Source organism: Cricetulus griseus, assembly GCF_003668045.3.
Source record: "Cricetulus griseus strain 17A/GY chromosome 1 unlocalized genomic scaffold, alternate assembly CriGri-PICRH-1.0 chr1_0, whole genome shotgun sequence".
In the NCBI taxonomy this organism is placed as follows: Eukaryota; Metazoa; Chordata; class Mammalia; order Rodentia; family Cricetidae; genus Cricetulus; species Cricetulus griseus.
The window spans coordinates 218,273,292-218,290,460 of NW_023276806.1; the positions used below are offsets into that span (position 1 = coordinate 218,273,292).

General features: G+C 40.8%; 1 pseudogene; it reads left to right on the forward strand.

The window, feature by feature from the left end:
• The first annotated feature begins 5,390 nt into the window (after window positions 1-5,390).
• Window positions 5,391-14,753, forward strand: LOC118239529 (annotated as a pseudogene).
• The last annotated feature ends 2,416 nt before the right edge of the window (window positions 14,754-17,169 follow it).

Genomic DNA, 17,169 nt, shown 5'->3' on the forward strand with positions numbered 1-17,169 from the left:
ACTTAAGCCTGATCATAACTGGGCTGCAGAGGAAGAAAGTGGAGGATTATCTGGAGGCTGGAAGCACAAATATAAGATTGTATGGTTATTGTGTGCTATGGGCCTTTTGGCAAACGGTAGTGTAAGCCCCAGCTGACAGGCCTTTTCACAACTGACAGAAGAAAATATGAAACTTAAATTCTTCATGACAGATAAATCTGCTGAATGAATGGAAAACCAGTAGGATAACAGAGGGACCAGAAAAAAAATGCTGCTGGGTATCTCTCTTACAGCTACTTCTTTTGTAAATATACAAAGTAGGTATTCACTAGATAGCTCCTAAACTCCTACCCATCAACTTTGCTAAGCAAGCTGTTAAATTGGAATGATAAAATAAGCATCTTTTCTCCAGCACAGGAATACAAAGTCTTATAAAGCAGGGGGCAGATTAAATTTAATATGGAGGCATGAAAGATGTTTCCTGGATGACTATCAACTGGAGTGGATTTTGTGAACCAAAGTTGACATGTTACTATTGTAGAGGGCTTATTAATTGAGATATTAAATGTACCTAATCCACCATGATTGGGATCTTTGTCAAATTAAAAAAAATATATGATCATAAGTAATTGCTCTCTTCTGTCAGTGGGCCCAAGTCTGAGAAATGTAACCAGAGACTGTCTCTTGGGGAAAATGGCCCTGGTCTGTTCACTGGGGATACATACCTTCTACCTTGTCGAGGGTACTGAGGCCTCCAGAGTCTGGGGTCTTTGATTTTTCTCATGCTTGTTTGGTACTGACATATTTTTTATTTCATCCTGGTTGACTATATTAATTCTATCCAATCCTAGTGACAGCCTTTGAGAAATTACCTTAAATCATAAGAAGCCAGATTAAACTGAAAAAAAAAAAAAGGCAGAAACAAGTTTCATTCTTGTCTTAAATCCTCAGAGTTGCATGCTGTGTGACCGCTCGGCTTTCAGCATCTCCTGAAGTAGCCCTGTGAGAAGCCCCAGCTACACAAGGAAAGCAGGGACTCCCACAAGCTCCTTCAACAGGCTGCTCTTTATTAGGGAATGCCTGGCAAATCCCAGGTCAAGTTGATAGACAAAGTCTTGTTGACAAAGCCTGAGGCAAGTTTCAGGACCTAAGAGCCAATCTTCCTCAAACTGTCACTTTCCCTGGTTGCCATGACAATGCATGGCTAATCTCCAGCAAGAAAACTCAGAATAAGAAGGAATGAATGGGAGAAAGGAAAGATGAAGCAGATAAGAGTGCCGAGGGTCGTTTTTCTCTCTGACTTCATGGCCTGACCAGACTAGTGTGGGTTCCTTTCCTCAGCCAGACAGCCCTGGAATGTCTGGCAACAGGGCTAGGCCAGAGTCTCAGGCCATGGGAATCACCAAAGCATCAGGAGGAGGAAGAAAGACAGTGAGGGTTAGAGTTAGAGAGACTATGAAAAGGAGGCGGAGGAACAGGGGAGCCAGCCAGGAGTCTGAGAAGAATCCAGGCGCCACAGTGTAACAGCTGCCTCAGGTATGCTAGCCAGTCTCAGCTCGTTCCCAGCTCTTGTTGGCAGGCCCCAGGCTCCATCACACACACACACACATAAATGCACACATGCACAGAGAGAGAGAGAGAGAGAAACACACATAAATACACAGAGAGAGAAACACATAACCACATTCACACACACACAAACACATACACACATAAGCACACACAAAGAAACATATAAACATGTAAACACACACATTCAGAAACACACACACACACACAAGTGCTGTTTGTTTTGCAGAAGTTGTTGCCCTATCTACAAAACCGAGTTCTAGATACTCAGTGAGAGAGTGGCACTCGTTGGGTACCGCTCTTCATAATTGTGGTGAAATTGCCTCAGACCTTGATAAACAACAAAATCTACTCAAATACAATCTAAAGATGATTATGTTTTGTATGTAGGATAAAAATTACTTCCAAAATCATTAGAGAAAATCAACATTGGCACTTGTCTGTCTATAAAAAAGCAAACCACACACTCGCAAAGGTGCGGTGTTATATGGTAATTACCTAAAATGCTACTGCTTGGAATAATAAGGGTGCTGGATGTTTTCATAGCATCTTTCTTTCTCCAAGAATTCAATTATCTACACTTCCCATATCCCATCATCCCTGTCACCTGTCCTTCATGAGCTATGCAGGAGGCAAGGATAATTAATTACAAGAGAGGGCAACAGAGAGGCATGCAAAAATCACATAGTAAGAAAATAGCAACTCTGGATTTACTATATGAAATGTGACTTCTCTACAGCTTTAGTATTTAAATGAAGTATATGTTCCCCATTCTTATCTTGAGTCTCTGGAAGCAGTTGGCCAAGACTGTCTTTCCTTCAGGTCCTCTTTTCTGAACTTTGAATGGAGTCTTTGTCTCAGCTTTTAGTCATTGTTGTGTATACTGCATGTATATATAATCCAGAATCTTTTCTAATACATTCTTCTTGAGACCTGGGACTTACTCAGCTTGGAATCTGCCATGCCAGTTGGTACTTCTTAAATGACTATTGGCTGAATGAATGAGAGGCCAAGGAATGAATGAATGAATGAATGAATGAACACTCTTCTAAGGAGAACTTATGATAAAGTAACAATAAGCGCAAATTTAGACTTTAAAGATGTCTCATCTGATTTTTACCTTTGATGTGACAAACATGTCCACCTCGAAAGCTTTCTTGTAAGAATTCACTGAATGCATTTTGAGCTAATTCTTTCCCTGCCTGGGCTGTTGGGCTTATTGTTTGGAACAATAAACTTAAGGCTTGTGGAAATACTAGTCCTCTAAATGGTCTATTGTAATTATTTTCTTCCTAGCCTTCTCTTTTTGATATTTAAAGGAAAGCAGTTAGGTGTGGAGGTTGGGGGGAGTGTTAATATATAGTTATTAAGCTGTCCCAAAAACCTTTTCCTCAGGTATTGAATTTTCACACCAGACTGTTATTTGGGGGAGGAGGTGTAAACCCCAAAATAACAATAGGAACAATGATTGCTCTTCAAGGAGACTACAAATTTAACTCTCTTCTGTACATTTTTCAGTGATCGATACAAAAAAGCAAGGTAATATATGTTAATCTTTACCAGCTGTACTTTATGTATCCCGTTACGTTGGAAGCCTGGCAGGAGTAGGATGTCACAACAGACATTTCCTGAAATACCTGGGGAAATGTAACAAAAAGTGTTAGAGGAAAATGGTCTTTCAGCTAAATTACCTAATATATTTGCTAATGGTATCTGATTTAAAAGCCATAAAAATACCAAGTTAAAAGCACATTAGAAGATGTGTTATATTTATAAGTGTTTGTCACCTTGGCAACAAAAGCTATATTCCAAATCTCACACTAGCTATGATGGGCCAAGACCTTTTAATATTGGTAAATACGTCTTCCTGGCAATGATCTGCTTTCAGCTACTGAGTGTTCCTGCTAGAAAAGGCAAGTTCTCCATTGCTTAGTGGGTTTGCAGGCTAAGGGTAAGCCTTTTCTTTTTGTTAGTTACCAGAGTTTATTTTGAGCAGGAAAAGCAATGCATTTTCAAAGAAAGCATCTGTCTCAATTATTCCCTTTTTTGTATTTAGAAATGCAGATATAATAGCTAGCAGATTCCCAGAGATGGAATTTATTTATTAACCTTCACTTAAGTTTGCCACAGATGTATGTTATAAAATCAGCTGTATGCTAAAAATATACTTCTAAGCAAGTCTGCTTTAATAGGGGGTCATACACAAGGGAAGTTTCAGTATACTTCTACCTTTCAAGTAAGCTACACAAGAAATGGAAAGTACTTTTCACTATGTCTCCCTAAGATTTTGCTTTTTTTTTCTATGTTATATCTAGCGAAACCAGAGGACTTGGTGGTAGGAATCCATGTTTGAAAAGGTAGGTTTCCAAGGTAGATGAGAATGCCTACCTTCCTTCATTTTGGAAGCTTCACTCTCATTTCTAAACCCTATAGAAACTCATTTGGGTTTTGTACCAGTCAAAGATTATAATTCCACAAGTCTAACTCAATTCCCATGTGATTGAACCAATTTTCAGAAGTAAACCATGGAAAAGGTCTGGGTAAACACACATTCCTTGGGCTGTGGCTGTTCGTGGGGAGCCTAGACAAGTTGTCTCTGCAGCCAGCTTGGGAAAACTAAAGCTCAACTTGTGACTTGTAATCATGCTCATCAGGTTCTCTACTTGATGGACAACTTGAGGGTTGAGAGTATCAACCCCAAGGGTTGGTATCTTCCGAGAGGAGAGTATCACTTCCCTTTATCCTGAAGAAACTAGTACCAACTCCCTACCATGTCAGTTCACGGTAGATATTGTCAGAATCTTTTATGCCTCTTTGAGTTCTAAGAAATAAAGTGTTTTACTGCAGGAGCAACAATCTTCAATCTGTGAGACAAACAAAAGATCCTGCTCTAGGAGAAACACCAGATAGCCTTCTGCTCAGAACTGATGAATCGACACAACAGCGTTGAGTTCAAATAGAGCCCATGCAATGAAGCTGGCAAAGTATATACAAACTTAAACCATGCTTACCTTCGAGTTACTGAGGGGACAAAACACGGGGATTGACGTATATTGTAGAACTCAGATGCATACTTTTCGTGTGACAGACAAAATGTGAATCACCTCAAGAATTCTCTGTTCACACAAGCTTACCGCTAAGCCCTTGTTTACTTCTAGCACGACAATTATCAAGCCACAGTCTTTGGTAAATGAAAAAAAAAAAACTCATTTATTTTTCTCTATATGAATTTTACTTGTTACTTGTTTACATTATTATTGTTGTTATCTGTGTTACCAGAGATTAAAAACAGGGCTAAGTGCACTTTCTACCTTACATCACAATTTTAGTCCTTCCATATGAACCTAGATAACAAATTCTAACACTTAATTTTTTTTTAAAAAAAGCATCACTATATACCATATGTTTAAAGTGTAAACTACATTGCACTTCCCTATCCCGAAAGCACAAGCAAAAGGCTGCCTGTGGCATGATCTCAGCAAATATCAAGACACAATAGAACCGTACACAACACCTACCTTAGCTGACTGTGGAATAAAAGAGGTGGTGTGGCATGGCTCAGATTTCTCCCTAAGGGGATAGCAGGCTTATGAAGAAAAATTCCTGTTCAACTTTCTATCTTCTGCCAATAGACAAGCAATAAATGTTTGTGGGAACCGAAAATAGCTATTATGTAGAAGGACTTCAGTAAATCTGTTTATCCTTCCTTTCACTAACCATAAGAGAAAGGAACGACCTTCTGTGTGGTTGTATAGAAAAGATATTAGAGAATAAAGTGAAATACCAAGGTTCATTGCCATTTTTGTGATATGTGGGACCATGATTGTTTATAGGTCTGAACGATGGGTACAGGTTATATTTTGAAAAGATGAGGCTCCAGTAACTTAACCCAAGGCCAAGGATTAGCATGGCAGGAGACTTGTCTTTCTGAACTGAAGTGGGGCTCAGTTGTAGATCTTCCAGGAAATGAACTTGCTAAGTGCCACACCTTGCACTTGGGAGAGTTCCTTTCCTTTATCCTGAAGGACACAAAGGTGAAGTGTGATTACCCTTATTTACAGGTTGGAGAGAGCCTTCAAAAGCTTCTGTGGCTATATGACTTTCTGTAAACGTGTGGTAAAGATGACACATAACCTAACATTCTTTTTCACAACGTGATATTGTATTGAAAACCTACCGCAAGCATAGAGATGAACCCAGGTAGAAAATAGCAATGTATAAGCCACGTTGAGAAGAATTGAAATCTACATAAACAACATGAAAATGCAAGTGACTTAATAAGACCCCTGTCTGCTCTGAGGTTTTTCTGTGTGTAAAAGGAGCGACATTATCACATCATCGTGTTCTTAGCCTGAACAGGGACACCTGGGTAATTCTCAGTTACACATTTATTTCAAACTAGTGCTGAATGGGACTTTGCAGCCTAAGATAGTAGTCCTCGTCATTCCAGAAACCCTGGGTCAGATTTGGAAACCAGAACTTCCTAAAGGCAGATCTAGTGAGGGAGATGCAGACAATGTCTTCCACTGGCACCCTGACAAGCCTGCTGCTCTGCTCTCTGCTGTGGTTGTCGCGCTGTTTCCGTACATGACATTGGCATCCGATTTGGAAGCTGATTGTTGTGTTTGGGTTTATGTTCATGTAACAACTGCCTTGAGCCACTTCCAAGAGAGGATAATAATGACAAATTTGAAAATTTTCTCCCCAGGAAAGGAGGCTGTGGTGAACACAAGAGACGGCATTTAAACAACTACCATTAAAGACATTTTAATTTTCTGTTGACAAACATGGTTTTCAAAATGATTTGCAGTGAGGTTTCTGGGCTGACAGCCATAAATCCCATCCAGGACAATGTTTTCTGCTTCTATAGACGTGCTAACAAAATATTCATCCTTGTGTGGGTTACTTCCACTGATAGTCTCTCTCTCTCCTCTCGCTCTGTCTCTCCCTCTCTCTCTTTTCTAAGATGGAACCCCATGTAACCCCATGTTGGCCTTGAGCTGCCTGTGTAACTCAGGATGACCTTGAAATTCTGATCTTCCTGTCTCTAGTACCCTAGTGCTGGGGTTCAAGCATGCACTGCTATGTCTGGTTTTATGCAGTACATGGACTCTAATCTAGGGCTACCTGACTATGAGGCAAACAGTCTACCAGTAAACTACAACCACAGCTCAGGAGTCATAATCTCTTGAAAGCCATGGCACGATATCGGTGGCTAGATTCTTGGCATCTGCTCCATTGTTCCTACAGATTCCTGTCCCATCTCTTGGACCATGCTTATCTGATCTCAAACATCATTCAGCAGAGGATTTGAGACAGGAGTGTTTGTTGTAAAGTGTTCCATGTTTGAAGGAAGATCTATTCCATATTCAGTACATACACTAGCCCTGGCATGGGGAATGTATTCCCTGACTGACCCAGAAAATGCCTGAAACCATGGATAGAACCTTATCCAATCTCTAGATGCCATGTTCTATCCTATACAGACTTATGATAAGTCTTAATTAATAAATTAGGAATGGTAAAAGATTAACCTAACTAATGACGAGATAGAAAATTACAATAATATACCAATATAGAATTATTTAAAAGGTATAAATCGGTTCTTTTAGAATTTTTCATTTAATATTTTCACAGAACGGTTGATGGTAGGTAAGTAAAACTTCAGAATAAACAAACTCTTGGGTAAAGTGAAGGTTGCGGCAGAGCCCTTTAGAGAACGCAGTCTGGTTTTAGGCTTGGTTCTACAGGATGGATTTCATCTTTGTTGGGAAGGTCACCCTCCACCAGACTTACTTTAGCAAGCACATTTCTGCCTCAGATGCCCCTTAGACCTCCAGCACATCAGGCATCGGGTACACAGTCTCTCTTAAACATGGGACCCCACTATATTCTTGTCACTTTATCGTTTATGGTTTCCCATTATACCAAGGGTCTAGATCTTTCCTGGTGTTCCATGCCTGCTCTTCTCACTGTCCAGATTTTCGGCTGACTTTAAACATTATTTTAGAGGATGCTCTCATGTTATAAACAAGAATATTAGAGTACAAGAAAGTTGGGGATTTCAATTCTAATTACTCAACTCTGTGTCTACTAACATTGAGAGAGAGATGGCTTATATGGTTGGACTGATGTTACATGCCTTCTTTAAGAGAATATTCTCTGTGGGGGTGGAGGTGAGAGTGTCCTTGGTATGCTGGACTTCTCCTCAGACAGCTGTGAATATAAGCATAAACCCCCTGCAGCAGTTGTATAGAACGGAATTACATTGTCAACCAGTAGAAGGAACATATTTTGTATGTTTTACTCTACAATAACATAACTTTTGTTTTAAATAAAATAATTTAATGGAAAGAAAGAATGCATGTGGCCAAAGAAGAGACATTCAACTCTTAGAAATGGTCCTACCATTTCCAAACCAGTGCTGAGGGTTTAGGTGAGGGAATGAGGAAATCTATTTGTTTAGTGCCCTGCCATTTGCCTCTGTCTGTTCACAGGATTCCATCCCAGGGTGTCACTGCTCAAGATGTAAATCAACACGAAAGAAAATCTCATTTTCCTAATTAGGGCCACATCATCACAAGTGACTGGGGGACAGGGTTCCCTAGTTGTCAGTTCCTGCCTTCTTCCTGTAGTCCAAAAGCAGTAGATACTGGATGAGTCCAAGGGAGACAAAAGATGCCTGATGTCTGTTCAGGAACACTGTTCTGATCCCAATATAATCTAGATGTCATGCACCTGTTATAACAGATTCCTATGCCACCATGCTTTTATAGATTCCTGAAAGTAGAATCTATTAGTTTCATCAGAACCCTAAACTTCATATCTCAATATAGTTCTTTAAGTTACACAGGTAAGCTTGGCTATATGACTAAATACCTTATTTTTCAGGTTATAGAAAAGTAGGTACTTCATGGAACGAAAAGTCAGACAACTAGATACAGAAGCAGGTAGAGGGCTGATGCTCTAAATCCTCACTGGTTAGAGCATGATTTGTCTTTCACCAGCTCTGTCATGTAAGAGGCATATTTTGGATCCTCCTCCATATATAGCTCATACGCACAGAGCATTTCAAACCACAGCCTGTCTTCCACCTACCTCCCTTATCTGATGTTTTCTCTGAAAGGCCACGGAGCTGTCACAATGACAGGATGATTCAAAATTAATGACAAATGGAAATTCACAGGCCTCCAGACAAGAAACATTCTCTCTTTCTTATGTGGCTCAGATGAAGAAGACTCCATGTTGAAATAGAAGAGGGAAAGGTTGTTTCTAACATGGAACTCTGACCTACAAACGTTTGGAGAGTGTATTCTCTGAAGTCAGTGCAGAATTTGTGATGTTCAAGATGAAGTTCTACAGCTGAAACAGCTCCCCTTGAAGGCCTAAATCAATTTCTAAAATGTGCTTAGCCATGAGCCAAGGAAGAGCATAAAGGCACTGTGACTATTTCTATTTTCTGTCACATCTGCCTTACTCGCACATCTGCTTCCCCCGTCTGCTCCTAGGATGATAAACTCCCTTCCCATTGTTCTTTCTTGGATTCATGGACACATTCACCAGTCTTACACATAGCTCTGTCTCACTAATGCTAAGTCATTTATTTGACTTCCTTTGACCAATGATATTACAGATATCAGGTTTATGATTCTTGAAGAATACTCAGACGACAGAGGTTTTTTTTCTCCTGCATCCTTGCCTTGCATTAGGGAGATCTTGAACCAGTTAGCCACCTAATCAAAAAGGTGGAGAACAGAGCCCAGTGTGTCCCAGGGAAATGGACTCAAATCACTCTGCCTATGCATGAACAAATACAGAAGAACTCAGCAGGCTGACCCACGGCTGTATGGTCAACTTAGCATTGTGTACCACTCACAGGAACTGTGCTTATCTGTTACTTGATGTGATTGCAAAACTGACGGGTGGACTTACTCTTTTTGTTTTGTTTTGTTTAATACGGAGAATAGGTCTTATTACATAGCTCAGACCAGCCTTCAACTTGTGAGTCTCTTACTTCTGCCACCCAACTATAAGGATGCCTGCTGTGGGACACCAAACAAGGTCCCAGATTCACTATTAATTCATTTTCTTCTCTCCTTCCGTCATCCATCTCTCTTTCTTCACATATCTCCCCTTAAGAAATACTCCTCTTCTGTTGTGGTTGGTCCCTTAGATTTATCAGTTGTTTAAATACTGTTAAATTATGACATGCATTCCAAATAATCTACTTATAAGTTTATTGCAACAAAGGAAAAGAGTCCATACAAAAGAACATGGGTAGGCAGTGCCTTATAGAGAAGAGATATTTCCAAATGTGTTTTATTAGTCACTGGAATATGTTACTACTATTTCAAGTCATGTCCATGGTGACACCAGGCATTACAAAGTGAGGCATAGTAAAAAAAAATGGCATGGAGGATACCTGTGACACACAAACTACTTCTCCGTGAAATCATCAAGAGTGAAAGGACCCTCAATGCCCTTCACTCTTCGCCTCCACAAATCCATAGCATCTCTTCCTGAGTCCTGTTTGCCCTTTTCTTTCTTTCTACCCAGCTTGTCTATTATGAAATGATATGCCAGCAAAGGCTTACTTCCCTTTTCCCCTCTACCATGTAAATGTCAGCTGAAAATAGTCCAAGTTCCAGATACAGCATAATCATAATGCTACCACTGTGTTTCTGTATTAATTAATCGTGATTAATGAAAATTTTCTTGATTTTGTGTGCCAAGTCTGGAAGCATAATTCAATTTCATCTTTGACTTCTGTTGCCTGAAGCAGCCATTTAAATGCAGCTGTCATAAAACTTTTGGAAGGAGATCAAAAAACACCAAATAGAAAAAAAAGAAAGAAAGAAAGAAAAGAAAGACCTAACTTGGGGAGGCATTAAGGGGAGCAGAAAAAAATCTTTAAATATACCAAATGAAGGAGATATTCCTATGGATAAAAGAAGGGAACAATACAAAGGAATTTGAATGTCTGAAAATAATGTGATGACATCACTTCCTAAACAGTCTCCTTGGTGTTTTTAATTCTACACAATTTCCTCTTGAACCACCTGGAAATAGTGTCATGTTAGACACAAGAGAAACACCCAGTGAAACAGTGAATGGTAACATTTAAAGTCCTGAGGAAAACTAAGCTAATTTGAAGTCTATTAGTATCTGTTTGCATATTTGGAGACAGTAAATCATTATGGAAAACACCAAGTTACTGCTTCAGGAATTAAACAAGCCCAACTTGGTCTTTTGCTTTGTTTGCTGGTTTTATATGTAAATCCCAGTGAGAGCCCTTTATACAGGAGGCCAAGTTGCTTGTGGTGTAAGTTACAACATGTAACATTTGATGTCTTAGTTCACTATAAAAATAAAAATGACTGTAAAGAAAAATATAAGATCCTTTTATAATCCAAGCACTTGCGGATATTCCAAACTGTTATTTTGGTGTGTCTAATTTCACTTTGCACTGCATGTTGCTGTGTGTATCGATGTGGGTGCAATAAAACAAGGCTATATTTTACATACTGTATTTTCAAATAACAAGATAACAGGAGTCTCCTCCATTGCCACAATGTTAAGTGCTGTTTGGCTAATGACTATTTCAGGAATTTTTTTTTATAGAATTCAGCACTGAGTTTAGACCCACAAAGATGGACATCTAGCAGAGAATGGGAGCCTGGAATGGCCTCAGCTCCATGGGAGCTCGGTTTGTGCTTGGATTTTAACTGAGAATACAGCCTGGATCTCTGACAGAATCTTAGATTTCAAGTTCATTTATCAGGATTGTGAGAAGAGCCTGGTATTTCTGAGAAAATGGCTACTCTCCTTGGAGGCTTTTTACTTCCCTTTCTGGTGAGAGCTCCTTTGCCATTTTGTTGCTGACACAAGTTAGGCACAGCCTTCAGCGCTACTCAAAGCATCCATTCCATCCCAGGCACCATTTCCTCTTGACATGACAGGAGCCTAGCCATTTAAACGAACATCTTTGTTTCTCAGTGGCAAGGAACTGGAGAGAAGCAGTAAGAAAGCAGCTCACAGCACACGAAAAGCATGGTGAACAGTCAACGCCTTGTATTCACATCCAGAGCCGCTCACAGGTAGATTGCTAGGGAGCAGATGAGAGAGAGTATGTGCAAGCTCAAATGTACAACAAAGGAAACAGTACAGAAGAAGCCTGAGCAAGAGGAGATGGGAATAATTATCCAATCAGAAGCATGAAATGATAACTCAGAAGCCACAGGGTTCTGTTACCCTTGAAGGTGCCAAGTGCAAAAGAATCAAATGAGTTACATTACAGGAAAGAACCCCAGGCCAGAGATCTGAGGTGCTTTGGTGGTGGCTGGGGACCCCCACTGAAATAAATCCACTTAATCTTTTATTACAACCTCTAGCTACAGTGAAATAGTTATGTATTTAATATTAGGTTGAATCTACCACTTCAGTGAATGGGTTTTCGTTTGAACTCTCATTCAATAAAGGCTTTTAGTGTTTGTTAAAAAAGAAAATAACACTTTTTTTTGTGGCAAGTCTTAGGCAGTTGGCTATGTAAAGATGAAGCTGAGTATATCCTTCCAGCCACGGGCTGTCGGAAACTCATCGAAATGATGATGGACATAAATAAGCTTCATATTTTCTATGAGAAGCACATGGCCACAGAAGTAACTCTGATGCTCTGGTGAAGAGTGGAAGGGTTATATGGTCCAAACCAGTGGGGGGAATGAAATACAGCATTGTCTCACAAAATGGGGAGGGGATCTTGATCCATGACAGAGTTTGCATGCTGTTGATTAAGGGGCATTATTGTTTCAGGCAACAGAGTACCAGATAGAGGAGTCACAAGTCTGTTTACAGATGCATTGTGTGTGTTATGCTGAGTGTCCTCAACTTGAGTATGAAGTGAATAAAACAAAAACAAAAACAAAAACAAAAAAACAACCAGCCAAACAAACCGAAGAGAAGGATATTCTTGGACTGACAGATACTGCCATGCCTCCGTGCTTAGGGCCCAAAAGGGCTAGTAGAATCTGAAAGCTTTTCAATCTCCAAAGAAGACGATGTCTGCCAATATGTTGTCAGAAAGCACTTAAACAAAGATGAGAGAAACCCAGGACCTAAGTACCCCAAATTCAGCATCTTGTTCCTTCACATTCCTTGTAACACAAACACCGATGTGCTGATCTGAAGAAATGATGCACTAAGTATATGCTAAATTTTTAGGCAAGAGAATATAGGAAGCCACACAAAATCCCAGGAACAGGTTGCCAAGAGACATAGGCTGTCCAGGATGAGAATTCTACATCTATTTCTAAGTCCAGTCAAAAGCAAGCCTCTAAGAGCAATAAGTAAATGATCAGACCTTGAAGGAATACGGAAGTACCTCAGCATGAACAAGACCTGTGTAAGCCCAAGCCTAGCCAAATCCCAGCACCCAGAAAGGAGTTATACAGGAAGTCCTACCCCTAGCTGCAGAGCTATTGGCAGTTGCCATCTGCTGAGACAGGAAGGGTTGGTTTCCTCTAAAAGTGTACCCCTAGTAAGTCGACCATGCTGCAGGCAAAGGACACACATCCAAGAATATTTGGGCAGCATAAATTGGCCTTGATGGGGGTGGGGTATAAAGCTGGGTAAGTAGATAAAAGACAGACATCTCTGAAGAGTTGGGGAAAGGATTGTGCATAAAACCAAAACATGTTGAAAATAATTCTCAACAAACTTGTGGGTGTGTGAGTGTGCGCACGCACACATATCTGTGGAAATGATGTTAGCTATCCCAGATTCCATTCTCCAGAGACTGAAATGGAACAGTTCACAGACACTGTATGGAAGGTGAAACACCAGAACAGCCATAACTACATATGTGCTTAATTTTCTGAGAAAAAATTTGTACTGACTGGCAAATTAGGAAACAAGCATTCTGATGACATTTCCTAGTTATGTTTCCCTACCATGTTGTGTACTGATTGTATGTTGATGAGCCATCCTATAGTGTCCAATAGAAACTTGAAACAGTTTCCCATTGGAAGTTAGGGCTTCATAAGAAAAACTAAAGCTTGTTCCCAATGACATGTGTTAGGAATAATGATGTGTTCCACTGTTCAGGGTGAACTGTTTGCATAAAGTTTCAGTCTGTTTCCAGCAGAAAATAGCAAATAACAATGTTGTTGACTAAATAACCATTTGTGTGCAAGTTCTTCCTGCTATGGCACCTTTATCAATGCTTCTGAGAGACTATAAACCTCGGGATGCTCAAAGTCGATATAAATGCCTGGGAGCAGGCTTGATTCTGTGGTCCTTTAAGAGCGGGCCACAAGGTCTCTCAACAGACATCTATTCTAGTCTCTCATGTAGTGCCGAATGGTCCTCCTTCCCACAGAGTAAACCTACAGAGGCTTCTCTCTTTGGCATTTCCAGAAAATTGGACTGCTCACTCCATTTCATTTGAAATGGAACTTCACCTGTCTCAGGTCTTCAAGGACAAGCACTGTAGTGTAGGTTTTCCAGCCACAATGGTTGGCGTGGGCTGCCTTACAATGTACTCATTGTGATCGCTCTGTAATGCTAAGACTTACATGCGATGCTTCCCATTCTGGGAAAAGAAATGCTTGTTAGATGCTAGATAAGTTGCTCTTTACTGTTTCTGTTGGGTATCATTCTCTGAGGGACAGTAATATGTTTTATGGAGATACGGTGAATTGAGTATTTCATGGCACCAATCTAAAAGCATCCTTGAGTTCAATTCAGCAGCCTGGCGGCCAGACAGCATGTAATAAGAAAGGAAAGAATGGGATCTTATCTTTGAAGTGCACACTGTTAAACTAGGAACAGGACGCGCTGACTGACCTCAGTGAGATGGATTACAGTCAAACACACAGAGAGGCCAGGCAGGTTTGGGAGATGGTGAAAATTCCCTTGCTTTATCGCACTTGCCTACTTTAATGCTTCCTGCTTTTTCCAAAAGGTTTTTCAACTGTGTTAATAAGATCAGTGCTTTTTACCCCAAACAGATTTGGAAAGTTGGTGTCTTTTGCTTCTTTGCTGGCTCCCTTCCATCTGCTCATGCTCGTATCACACTGTTTGTGGTACTACAGCCCCAACCTGCTGAGTTCATTACTGTGGGAAGGGAGAATCCGATGCTTTCCAACATACCAGACGTGAAACTTTTCACAAATGTGAACTACGTGAGGACAGAGGGGCCTAGTGTGTGACGTGACGGTCTTCCTCATCAAGCACCCAGAACGGTGCATGGTTTGTAGATACTCAATGAGTACTGATGCTAAATGATAAGGCTCAATGTCTTTCTCCAGTCCAGTCTAAGTGCAATTTATTATTGAGAGAGAGAGAGAGAGAGAGAGAGAGAGAGAGAGAGAGAGAGAACTTCCTGTGATGACGGAGGCTGTGAAGTTCCATCAACCTGGAGAGCCCTAGAAGCAGATGAGTCACTCAGCCTGAGTCCTGAAATCTCAAAACCAGAGAACCTACTGCTGTAACTTTCAGTGTGAAGATAAAGACCAGCTGGGGAACCCAGAGAATCAATGGCATAAAACTCAAAGTTCAAAGAGCAGAAAAATCTGAGCTCTGGCGCTGAAGGGCAAGGGATTTGTGACCCAACTCCTGGGGGCATAGAACACTTTCCCTTTTCTTTCCCCTCTGTTTTACCCAGACCCTCAGGTGGGGCCTCCCACACAGGGTGAAGGTGGAGCTTCCTCACTCAGTCCATTGAATTAAATGTCCATCTCTTCTGGAAACACACTCCCAGACATGTATCCATACTCAGAAAGGATACCTTACTGACTGCTATGTGGGTATTTAGTCTATGGGTATCTGAAAATCCTAAACCCAACTAAAATTTCATTCCACTAAAACATCACTCAACTGGACTTTCTAAGATTCTCCTTATTTTAGAGAATTTTAAAAAGGGTATATTTGAAAGACTTCAGTTCTTAATTTTGAGGTAAGGTAACTTATTCTCTCTACCATCTTCCCAGTTTCCCAAGGCCATGCCCATGATGGAATCTCAATAAATTACTGACAGCTGTGTGAACACACTTTTGGTTTACTTGCACAGCCTCTCATACTGCCAATAATTTCTTGAAATGTTTAAACGATCATCCTCGTTTTTCTTATTTTTACAGCCTTAATATATTTATTTCATTATAAAGGGAGTCCGGGCCCCAGTCCTGTGGCGAGCAGGAACGGTTTCATGCTGCCAGACACAGAAGGGACGCGGAATCAGAAGTTTGCAGTTACACACTAACATGGGCCTCTTGGTGTTGAAATGCATTTACCCTTGGCAAAGCATCGCCTCTTGTTTTTAGAAGAAAAGTCTCTTTAAAGGGCTCAGAAAGCTTATTTGACATCAACAGGCTTGTAAAAAAAATACCATTTTGATTATTTAAATTTATATAAATGAAAACCACATGGGTTAAATTTCCTTTAAAATACATATGGTTTTTAAAATGAGAGGGAAAGGTGCTTGGCAAAAATCGGCTTCAGTTTTATTGAACCCAAAACTTTTCAAATACAGTTTAAGTTGTCTGATGAGCCCAAACCATGGCTATTTAAAATATGACTTTTTTTTTTTAAAAAAAAAGGTTAAAAAAGATATTTCATAAAACACTAAAATGCCTTCTATAAAATATTATTAATAAGCAGCTTGACTCTAAAAAAGACTTCATATAATTCACTTGATGGATTCCTCAGCCTCAGAACTGAAATTGCAGTTCAAAATGACCGCGTGGCCCACTACCTCAGCGCCTCTGCCTCTGAGGCACGAGGGCCATGTTACTATTGCACATCTAGACAGACAACTGTATAAGCCATTGTGCACCTCTTTTAAAGTATTTCATTAGTTCTTTGTGAGTTTGGATCCCAGTCACCGCCCACTTTGCCCCCTAACTCCTCCTAGATGTACCTCACCTCCATACTCCCTCCTCTTTCCCTCCTCCTCCCGACTCCTCCTTTTGTTTTTAAAAAATAATCCATAGAGTCCAATTTGTGCGGCCCATTTACTTCTCTGTGTGGGGCATCCACTGGTCCGACAGGGCCACACACACCCCCCTTTTTTTTTCCCCTGAGATGTGGTTTCTCTGTGGCTTTGGAGGCTGTCCTGGAAGAAGCTCTGTAGTCCAGGCTGGTCTCGAACTCACAGAGATCCGCCTGCCTCTGCCTCCTGAGTGCTGGGATTAAAGGCGTGCACCACCACCGCCTGGCCCACATCCTTATGAATATCTGACTTTCCTTCCATGGAAGCAATCAACTGTCCATAGCGCCTCAGTGGGGGGGGGTGCTCATGAACATACACACACACACACACACGCACACACACAAACACACACACTCACGCACATACACACACACACACACTCACACACACACACACACACACGCACGCATGCACGCGCGCACGCGCACGTACACACCCACACACGTGTACACACACACACACACACACACACACACGTACACACACATACACACACACACACACGCACACACACACTCACGCACATACACACACACACTCACGCACATACACATACACACACTCACACACATACACACACACACACACACACACACACACACACACACACACACACACAAATGCCAACTGGCTTGATC